The sequence below is a fragment of the Typopeltis vanoorti genome, chromosome 4 (assembly GCF_054136105.1).
Source record: "Typopeltis vanoorti isolate ZY-2024b chromosome 4, IOZ_Tvanoo_1.0, whole genome shotgun sequence".
Taxonomy (NCBI): Eukaryota; Metazoa; Arthropoda; class Arachnida; order Uropygi; family Thelyphonidae; genus Typopeltis; species Typopeltis vanoorti.
The window spans coordinates 97058917-97070985 of NC_143552.1; the positions used below are offsets into that span (position 1 = coordinate 97058917).

At 34.9% G+C, this 12069-nt stretch overlaps 1 protein-coding gene across 2 annotated transcripts in view; it reads left to right on the forward strand.

The window, feature by feature from the left end:
- Positions 1-863: 863 nt before the first annotated feature.
- Positions 864-12069, forward strand: part of TM9SF4 (transmembrane 9 superfamily protein member 4) — a 211655-nt gene continuing 200449 nt past the window's right edge. The window contains exon 1 of one of the 2 annotated variants that reach the window (XM_090391928.1): positions 864-1037. The gene's annotated coding sequence lies outside the window, so the exon portion shown is untranslated. Of the gene's footprint in view, positions 1038-1242; positions 1377-12069 lie in introns of those variants that run through there. The other variant, XM_090391929.1, reaches the window with a different exon arrangement.

Consider the following 12069-nt stretch of genomic DNA (forward strand, 5'->3'; position numbering starts at 1 on the left):
GTGGATTGCTTCCTCTCATCAGATTTCTTCATCAATGCTGAAGCCCCCCGTGGTTCTGTGTGCAGTTAATCACGCTCTTCTTCCTTCACATCACTGAACTTTCTCTAACTTCGAATCCTATTCACAGGTTCGTCAACGACAGCATTCTTCATTTCTCTTTCTCATTCGATAAATGCTTTAGTGCTCTAATGTTACATGCCTCAGGATCTTCCATAACCATTATCCCCTCTCATTTTTTGATAATGTTCCAGTTTCCTTTCAAGATCAGCTTTATCTTCTTGGGTTGACTCACACCCAGTTTATCCTTGCACAAACATATTACTTATATAGCTTCCTTAGCTTCTAAAAACCATGGCATTCTTTTCCGTTCTAAACATTCTTTTCCGCTCAACTCCTAACATTTTATGTCTCAGAACTGGCCAACCTTAGAGTGGTGTTCCCACATTTGGGGTACAGCACCCAAGACCTCGCTAAGAATTGTTGATGATATTCAGAAGAGAGAAATCCGCTTAATAGACGAACCCCTCACAGACTCCCCTCAGTCACTTTATCATAGGTGCTCTGTTTCAGTGCTGTGTTCCATTCCTTTGCTTTCTTCTTACTATGGAAGAACTTGAGCAGCCACTGGCCAATATCCATACGCTGTCCAGCTGCATACACCACTATGCTGTCGAACAATCTCCCCAGTACTGTTTTTCCCACTGAGTGCAACCTCCCACTCTTTAAGAAACATATCAACAGGCTACATTTTTTTCCTTTTCCCACTATGGCACTGTAGTGTCGTAGGTCTTGTGACTTTTCATATGTGGGGTTATCATAAAATAAAATAATGGTATATATTTGATCTTCAGTGACGTCATTACCACATGCATGGCGATTCTCTGAGCATGTTTAGAGAATTTTAAGAAGGTTTGTGAAGGTGCGATGATCTGTTAATTTTCCTTAAAAAATGTATCTCTGTTAATTAACTAAATAAAGAGTCGACTGATGTATTTTTGAGCAAATTGCTATCTGAATGTTTAGGGGAAGTGCTAAAGGTAAGTTATTTACACGTTTTTAATATTATGTCAAGGTATTTGCATTCTGCTGTTAATATGAATATTTACCTCGGAACTTCATGTGAAATACTATCCTCTATTTTAGCTATAATTATGTATTGGATCTATTGTGAGTCATATAATATTATCAGCAGGATAGTATAGCGGGTTTGACACGTAATCTACTGGCAGGGTCAGCTGCGTTACTTGTTCAAGTGAACGGAGGGAGAAATGTTGAGCATGATGCGAATTTAATGCATTTTAATTAAAATGATGTGTAGTATCTTTAGATTACCTTCGTATGAGAAGAGAAATTTTTTCGAGGATATCTTATTCTAGGTAAGTTGAAATATCTAAGCACTTATTAAATACGGTTTCGAAGGTAATCTATAATATGCACGAAGACCAGGGAGACCTAGGGGAAAGTAGAATGGTGATGGTTATCCAGGTCAAATTTAGTGACACTTGTTTACAGTAAGTATTCCTAACAGCCAGTATCACTTTCTTTCTAATGTGTCCATACAATGGTTCGATTCAGTTTTCATCAATAGCTTTTCCATATTAAAGATTGTGTGCACACACACGATGCTTTTATGAACATACAATATTATATATGTATTTAATTATTTTATTCATATAATTATTTTGGTCATGAGATATTTTAAGAAGTCGTTTATTTCCCCCCCCCCCTTTCCGAAAAATAAATGTCAGTTTCCCAATAACACAGTTTATCCAGTTCCACCCCACTCTCAGCAATCATTGGTTGGCCCATTTTTTATTTTATTTTATTTATTTATTTATTTTATTTTTTTTACTTCCAGATATTTGCCAAAGAAATCTGAAATCATTTTGGTTTTGTTTTTCTTTCAAAATTTTACAAATTTTGCTGTTTGTTTCTTGGACATGGCTAAGGACAGATGAGGTACTCTTTCATGACATCATGTGCAGAGAGGATAAAAAATAACTATTTTTTAAATATATTAATCTATTTTTTTTTTGTGATGTGGTTTTCCTTCATGACTTCTTGGATTCTTTTTGCCAGAAAAACATTTGCCTTGCAGCTCTTTCTGTATTCAGTTTGATTTGTTGTTTCACATCTGTTTCTAGTCATATTTCTCTATAGGAGATACTGTCTAGCCTTTCTGTTTCATTATCACACCAAAACAATAAATCACACACACACACACAAAAAAAAGATATTTATTAATTCAAACCACTTTCAGAGCACAACTACTTTTATGATACAGGAGTGATAATGAGAATAGGAAACAGTTCAAATTGTAATGGACAAAATACTTAATTCTAATTTTTTCACCTTCTAATATTATATAAATAGAAATACAGAAAACCAACACACACACTGGAAGATAAGATATAAACAATCATGCCATCATCTAGTCCAACAACAAAGAGACAGGATTATTTGTTTTAGTCATTGCAGCTCTTGCCACAGAACTTAACTACCTCTATCACACTTTTTTGGCTAATAGCTTTATAAAAGAGATTTAAAAAAAAGATGCTAAATGTCCTCTCCCCTTCCCAACAGACACACACAACACCAAAGCACATCTATTCCTATCCCATCCAGAGTACTTTTGAAAAGCTAAAGAGCTACACCTTCACACCACTTTCAAGCAACACCTTCACACAACTTTCAAAAATTTACAGACAAAAGTTTTTTTTTTCCTGTAAATTCTCTCTGTTCTCAAAGGCTACTTTGCCTGTATGCAGGATGAAAAATCAGAGTTTCTGTGAGAAAAAAACTCTGCTATTTTTGTATGAGATTGGCTAACTCACCTTCTATTGAAAAAAGAAGTACATATAAAGATTCCTCTCATCAGGGCGTGAATTGAACTCGGATCTCTATCAATCAAAGGGTGCAATGTTCCTTCATTCTTCCAATTGCACTACATAGGCTCTTATTCCTCACTTTATTCTCTTTATAAGGAAAATAATTTGACATCTAACCACAAATGAACAGCAAAAAGAAAAAAAAAATCGATCTGAATTTTTTCTTTTTACCACATGCAAGAGTAAGTACATGTTTGGGTTGACACATTTTCAAGAATGGTATTCTATCAGTATACACACAAATAAAAAAAAAATTTTTTTTTCTTTTCGAAATCTTCAGTATTGTAATTTTGTAATCGTGATTGTGTTAAAATAACAATAACTTAACAATACGTTATCAGGAAAAATATTTCATAAAATAGTTTTTTTTTTTTTTTTTTTTTTTTTTTTTTTTGAAGTAAAAAATGCAAAAGTCATCAAATTCCTGACATCTACCCTCAAGGGGTGTACAGGATATGATAGCACTACATGAAAAATTTAAGTCACTAATAACTTTCTATTTACAATTTTCCTCCAAATCAGTCTGTTACTTGTCAAGACTCCAACATTATCAGATTTTATATTTCTATTGTCTAAGGCACTTTGTGCCATATCAATCCATTGATACGGCACAAAGGAAGACCTATATCTTGTTCTTCCTCTGGGTCGTTTTCCTGCCAACCTGACAGAGAACACTTGTTTTGCTAATCTTTCCTCACCCATTCTGTTTAAGTGACCATACCACCTGAGATTAGCTCTGCTAATGCATTCCTGGATGCTGACAATGTCAAGTTCTTTCCTAATATCCTTGTTTTTAATATGATATTGCCATTGATGCCATCTGTTCACGTCTCTAATCTTTCTCAGGACTCTCATATCGCCGGTCTCTAGTCTTTGGTCAAGTGTTTTACTTCTGACCCAGCTCTCAGATCCATAAGTTAAAACTGGTTTGAACACTGTCTTGTATACAGCTAATTTAGTGTTCCGACTAATTTCTCTCTTATTCCATATGAATTTATTCAGTTGACTGCCTATCATACCAGCTTTGTTGATTCTGTTGTCTATTTCCATATTTAATTTACTATCTTCACTAAAAATCGTGCCTAAGTAGCTGAAATGTTTTACTTTTTCCACAGATTCCCCATTCACAACGCAGTTAACATTTTGAACAATTCTACCTATTTTCTTTGTCTTTTTAATGCTGACCTTCATACCATATCTATTACAACAGTTATTCAATTTAGCCATGGAATCTTGCAAACTTGTAGCGGATTTATTTAGAAGTATAACATTGTCCACATAAAGCAATGAGCTGACATTAACATGTTCAATTCTGATATCATATTTAATACCACTTTCCTTCATAATGTGATCCATATAGATAATGAATAGCAGAGGGGATAATGTACATCCTTCTCTCACACCAGATTTAACATTAAACCATCTTCCTGTACTTCCTTCAATTCTAACTGCTGACTTACAACTCAAATAAAGACTAAGTATTGCTTGATATAATGCCCCATTGATACCATCTTTGCCCCATTGATACCATTGATATATCTGTCCAGGCTTTCTGAACTATGCAGTGCAGCCACTATAAGACTTTTATACCACAACATTTCAGCATTTCTGGTTGAATATCATCTACTCCTGCTGCCTTTCCACATTTCGAGCCTTTGATGGCATTTTCTACTTCAGGTATGGATATGTATTCCTGACTGCATGCCTGGTCAGTGTTTTTTTACCACTGTGCTTATCACTGCTTGTTTCGTTTAGCAATTTTTCGAAGTAATTACTCCATACTTGAGGGATATCTTTTTCTCCTGTTTTCATGTCACCTTTATCAACTCTAACTCCTTTTACAGCACTCTTTCCTCCATTTCTAAGCTTCTTCAACAACCTCCAGAATATCTTACCACCTTCTTGATATTTATTTTCTACGTTCTTGCCAAAGTCCTCCCATGACTTTTGTTTAGTTAGTTTTACACACTGTTTAGCTTTCTTACATTTCTCTCTGTATTCTCTGAGCAAAAGCTGACTTATTTGCCAGGAAATTTTGATATGCTTTCTTCTTTTCCTTCACTGCCTCTTTAACTTACTGCGTCCACCATGGAGTTTTGATTTTTCTATCCTTGCAGACAACCTCATCACATGCCTCTCTGGCAGAATCAATCAGGGTTTTCTTCAAGGCTTGCCACTGAATCTCCAAGGTTTGGTTCCTGTTCTCAAACTCTTTCATTTTTTCTTCAGTAATCTTTGTATATTTTTATCTACAGTTCACATCTGAGAGCTGCTCAACTTTTATTTGCTTTAAAACTTTCTTACATGTTATTCTTTTCAATCTGAAATTCAATTTTATCCTACTCAAGACTAAATAGTGATCGCTTCCAATTTCAAATCGTCTGTACACTCTGGTGTGCACAAATTCACATAAAAATGTGAATTTGTACACACCAGATTGCACATTTTTATGTTGGAACATGGTGTTAGTAATAACCAGTCCATGTCCTGAGCAGAAATCCAACAGGTATTTGCCATTATTATTAACTTTGCTCTTTTCTCCAAATTTTCCAAAAATATTTTTGTATGTCTGACAATAATTTTTTACTCTGCTTTTTAGATCATCAACAAGGACCAACTTTTCCTTTTTCATTGTGTCAGTTGCTTTTTCTAAAGCATCAAAAAATTCCTCCACTTCTACTTTAGTAGAACCTTCTGTGGGACCTTAGGCACAAATAAGTCTCATCGTCCAATTCCCCATTCTGATATTTGCCCACATCACTCTACTTGAGACTGCCTGCCATTCAAGAAGATTATCCTTGTATTTTGTGTTGAATATTATGGCTACTCCTTCTTTTCCTTGATTGTCATTTCCAGAGTATAACATTTTGTATTTATTGCTCGGAAAGATTTCACCAGTTTGGTCTTTTTTGTTTCAGTCACCCCTATTATGTCGATCTGATACTTATCTAATTCTTCAGCTAGCTCCATTTCTTTGCCATTCAGGCTTCTTATGTTGATAGTACCAATCTTTAACTCTGGTGATGTTGAGTTGAGGTGCGCTTTCAGATTTGTTCCAGTAGCTGACTTTTCGCTGTTCACCCTGATTCCCTGACGAAAACAACGGGGCCTTGTTTAACCGGGGAACGCCCCAGCAGGCATGAAATTTTTTGTCATGTTGTACCATCATTTTGTATATTGGTTTAAGCCAATAAGAATACAATTTGGTCGGCTAAATCCCAAATTCCCAGCCAATCCTCATTCGTTCAGTATCCAGGTAGATACCCAACAGGGTGCACCACGAGAAGGTGAGGATTGGACATTAGGTCAGAAGCACTGGTCGGTTCTCCGCATTCCTTTAAAGGCTATGTGGAGGTCTCCTCTCAGTTATACAGCTTTGACCCTTAAGGACAATTGTCTAAAATTTTTGCTTATAGTGGTAGAAAACTTAGAGCTGGTTCTGGTTGTGCTTGGACCGATTTGGAGTTAAGCTTTGACATTAGATATTCAGAATAACACAACTGCAAACCAAAAGGAATAAATTCATTTTCTTGGATTTTAAGGAACTAAGATAATCACTTTGATATGAAGTGCTTTTGTCACATTTCATCATCTTTTGGTGTATATAGCCGGCCTGGTGGCTGAGTGGATAGCAGATCCGCTCTCCAGCCAAAAGGCTGCGGGTTCGAATCCCGCTATGGGCATGGATTGTCTGTGGAAATAGCAGTGGGGATCAACAGTAGATGGCGTTAGTGTAGTTGTGGTCAGTTGGTGATTGAATGGTGGAGACGGAGTTGTGGAGCAGGTGCCCTTCCTCAATTGAGCCCTTGGACTTCCTGGAGGTGTCAAATAATATTTTTAGACTAGGACTAGTTTTCTATCAATTTTTTCTTCACCAGACTCAAATTAGATTACTTTTTTGGTCTTTGAAAGAACTAACTACATCAAGCCACCTGCACAATCCTAAGATTAGTTACAAGTTATCCCTCTGTAGGAAAATGAATGTGACAATGTAATATACAATATTACATTATATCCCTTATAGTAGTATAATACAGTAATCAATACAGTATTATATATTACTATAGTATAGTAATAGGTCGGTAATGACTTGCTTGGAAATCATTTTACTTTTATGTTGAATATTGAGCATGGAAAAGTTGTTTCAAAGGAAAGTGATAGTTGGATATCATTTGAGGAGGATGTCCTCAAATGATCTCAAATGTCTGTATGAGCTGTCATGAAGCAGTTAAACATTCATACTTAAATTTAATGGAAAAATACAGCACAGAGAAATAATTAAACAACAGGTTTAATTATTCCAGTATTTCATCTGTCACAGAGACATCTTCTGGAATACAATATTAAATTGTAATAACACACACAAAAAAATACAACACATGAAGTGGAAGAAATTAGATTAAATTTGAGTAACGTCCTATGAAGGAGGGTACTATTGGGATGGGGGAGGCCTAAGAAAAGTTTCCAATTAGGAAGTTTCAAGTTTGTATTTGCTGTGATGAAGCATAGTAGATTTTTTCCCATCTGATCCTGTGCAATGTATCCAAGGCATGGTCAGCTAGATCTGACTGATCATAATTGTGGCAGCAGATATATTTCTGGTGTTTTACCAAGGTGGATCTTGAAGTTGGTAGATCTCCCAGTAAATTTAAGTATGAACATAAACCAGCACCTAAGCCTAAATTCACAGTTTCTGACATCCACAGTTAGCAGTGTGCTGAATAAATGGAAATCCACAGGTTAAAAAAAAAAAAAATTAGCTTGTTAAATCTTGGGCAGGGATTTCAGGCCATCAAATTCTTCATTCATCCCATAATGTATGATCAGTTCACATCTGTTATTGTCTGTAATCATTTGCTTACTTGCTGTTGTTATTATTCACTGAGTCCAGACATATTGACAAGAATGGATGCTCCTTGAGAAGGCTGGTTATCTTCTCTTGCCGTGAGACCGTAGAGAATCTGTCTCTTGGAGATACAAGATGCCACAAAAAAGAAGAAAAAAAGAAGTGTGTTCCAAAGCTTTAGGTAGGGTATGAATTATATACACATGCCCATGTGGTTTAGTTTTGATTGGTGCATTTTTATTGGCAAAATTTCACTATTATTTGAGATATGATATTAAGAATCCTGCTCTGGCTGGATGGAATTTAATGCAGTTTGTTATTTAGGATCTCTTAAAGTGAAACTGAGCTGGAGTTCAATAAAAGATGTTATAAATTTTGTAGCCAGCAGATTTTTACAAATCTACCATCACTCAATAAGTCCTTTAACAAGGAAAATTGACAATAAAAAAATTGAGCTCTGATCGATATAATACTGTTTTTGTTTAATGGTCTTTTAGGTTGTAGATGATTTGCATTACTCAGTGTAAGATCACCACCCTTACTTTTTTTGGAGGCCTAAAGTGGGTTAAAAAAATTAGTTTGTTAAATCTTGGGCAGGGATTTCAGGCCATCAAATTCTTCATTCATCCCATAATATATGATCAGTTTACATCTGTTATTGTCTGTAATCATTTGCTTACTTGTTGTGGTTATTATTCAAGCACATTGACGTCCTATGACTCACTGGATGCTTATACTGTTTTTTTTTTTTTGTTTTTTTTGTACTTGTCCTTAAGTCTCATTCACTGAAAATATACTCACTTAGGCATTCCATTCTTTGCAAAAGGACAAATTCCATCATAACTTTGATATAAGGTTATATCTGATTTCAAATGAGGTTTTAAGCATTTTTGCTTAGTTTTTAAGTCTCACAAAACCCCAGCCAGCTTGTCTCAGTCTGCTGTTGTTGGGGGGGGGGGGGGTGAAATAATTTTTTTATATGATTAGATCTGTGTTCATAGAGCCAGTTTGTCTCTTCTGGGGGATGAAAAACTTGAGTTTCTGGGTGAAAAAACAACTATCTTTGTATGAGACCGGCTAACTCATCTTTATTTAGTTAAATGAAAGGTTCTGGACATCTTGGACAGGAATCAAACCCAGGTCTTTCTGGCCAAAGGGTTTCATCTTTACCAACTGAGCTGCAGAGACTCTTACTAACCCATCTTCTGACATTGCTAATATCACATACAGTGAGTAGTTTCTGATGAATTTCACCAGACTTATTCCCCTGATTTACTTCATTCGACTGGCTACTCCTTAAACTCTTCAATAGCAGCAGCAATAAAAACAAAAAAAAAATGGTTTTTATAGAGGATTGATTTAAAAAAAAAAAAAAGAGGTCATCAGGTACAGCATTTAGGATTTTATAAGGCAACAGGAGTCATTTTCAGCTTATTCTTGTATTACAGACTGAAAATATTTTGCCAGATAATGTTCATATCTACAAGATTATTAGGAATGTAAAAATTTTAAAAATTTAAACAATAGGTTTCTTGTTTAAAGAAGTCAATGTTCAGAACTTAATTTCTAGCTTTATTTTTCTTCTTAGGTGATTATGTAAGAAGTTCAGAAGCAATGTTTTGTTATTTGCCTTCTTACTGCTCCATGTAAACAAGTGACTTCATAAGTTGTCTTAATGGAGACACAAGACATGCATGTTTCAGTTGTGCAATAATGTTGCACTACTTTTTAATTTATTAAGAACTTTAAACTTCATTAAAGAATTATTCCATTAATATTTATTAGGATCTCTTTTGAAAACCTTGAAAAAAATAATGATTAAAAAAAAAAACAGCCTGCACAGTAGAGCTCCAGAAGCTCTAGATCAGCCGATTTCAAGAGCTCATATAAATGTATTTTAAACTGGTATACTGTTTAATGCAATTTTTCAGTGCTGCATTAACCTTTCTATTTGGGAAAGAAAAAATTGCAAAAGAGCAAATTGAAAAGCACAGTTACTATTGAATGGGAATTGCCATGAAGTCTGAAGACTCCATGGTGATTCCCTCATTTATAACTTATTTTAATGGTATTAACAACAAACACCAAATGAACTATTTTATAAAAAAGATGTTTATTAACTGGTGTATATTTGGCTTATATTTCCAGCAAAATATAAGCGATTTAATAACATCATTGCAAATGCAGGTAGTGTAAATGCCTTCAACGCTCATTATGATAGACATGCTGCTGGTTGAGTGGGCCTCCCACAATAAGTCTGTTGACTCCATGGAGTTAACCAATAATAATAATAATAAACATCTTTTTTTTAAAAAAAATAGTTCATTTGGTGTTGTTAATACTGTTAAAATTAAGTTATGAATAATGTTCAAACCAACAAAATATAAACCAGTTAATAAACATCTTTTTTATAGAATAGTTCATTTGATAGTGTTAATACTGTTAAAATAAGTTATGGATAACATTCAACATCTAAGCTTGTCTATTAGATTTATGATGATGCCCATTGAATTGCTTAAGTTGTAAATCCAAAACAACCAACCAACCAACTAGTCCCTTCTAACCATAAAAGTTCATAAAGTTCATAAAAATTTTCTAAAGCAAACTGTCAGTTCTTAAAACCCTTTCAGTAACTTAAATGTTTCATTCATATCCCTCTTGTTTTTTTGCCCATCAGCCAACTTCTGCATTTCATAAACTTTTCTCTCCTCTTAAGAAGCATTCCAGAGGCCTCTCACCATTTTGATCACTGGTCTCTGGATCCTCTTCACCATTTCCTCATCCCACAGGTGACCAGATCTGCACACAGTTGAACAAACAGTGCATGAATAATTGTTCAGTTTTAGATTTGCTTTGTTTCTCAGATAGGAATACTTCCAGTGTAGTGTAATTTGTGTATATCTTAAACTGATATTGAAATTTTATGATTAAGTCAAATAGTTGTATCTGCATGTTGTTAAGTAAGATAACTGTATTTTAAGCTAACGCTCCTTGACATAACTATATAGCAACTGCTATAGAAGGAAAATTATACAAATTCCTATTGTTTCCACAGAATTATTCCATAAAATGATTCTGTGAAAACTGAATTTTGCATTTGCTGTTGCAATGTGCTTTCATAATTTAAACTTGGGTAATTATATAAATTATATAAAATGCATATAAAAAGTAATTTAATAATGTTTGAAAATGCAGACTGATCTATAATATTGATTCAGATTGGCTGCTTCTACATGCATCTCTTATATCCTCATTCTACCAGAGAGGTTCCATAATAAATCTCTTTAGTCCTTCCCCCCCCCTCCATATACAAGTGCTATGGTGATATTCAAAGAAAGACTGTTATTGACATCTTGAGTCTTACATAAAGCTTTCTGAATGAGTTCCCATTTTATTATCTCTTCTGCAATTTTTTTTTTTTTTTTTTTTTTTTCATCTACTACTTGTTCTCTCTCTCTCTCTCTCTCCCTCTCTCTATATATATATATTATAGAGAGAGAGTTGACTTAGTCTCTTCCAGATTCAATCCTTTATCATGATTTGAAAAAATAAAAAATAAACCATCTTCCTGATCTTACTTTTCTTAGTACTCAAGCCTACAAACATGAAGTGATAGTTTTTCTTTTGTGTGTAACTGTGGGTTTCCTCTTGACAAATGTTGTATCTCTCTGCTTTAGTAAGTTGGGACCTCTCTTTTGCTCTTTAATGTTACATTAATGTGACACTTTTCTTTTACTGTCCTCATATCTACTGTGTTGTGGTGTCTCTACAATGCTCATATCCCTGACTGTTCAACAGAATGTGTTTAGATATTAATGACTTGCCCAGGGGCACGCCGGCCATATGTGCAATGTGTGCAATGCACACAGGCACCAGGAATTAGAAAAAATACCAGACACTACTGGCGTGCTACTGGGTATAGGGGTGCCAACTAAAGTTTTGCACACAGGCGTCGGACACTACTGGCATGCCCCTGGACTTGCCTTTTTTCTAATTCAGTCCACTCCTTATCGCAAGACAACCCTTTGTGCTTCTTTTTTATAGTTTATTATTATTATTATCTGAGACCTATAGGGAGTCAAGGACTCATCAAGAGAGGCTATAAATCACCTAAATCAGCTATTATATCTTCCCTTAAATTCATTCACACCAGATGCACTCACTCACTCACTGCTCTGTGAGAAAAACCTAGCTCATACCCCTTTCTTGACTGCAAACAAACTTAGCTTCCATGAATGCCTCCCAGGTTCTCTCCCACCTTCCATATAACAAAAAATTTCATCAGACAATATCCTATAACACCCATTTAGAAGTTTATAGACCTCTATCATGTCA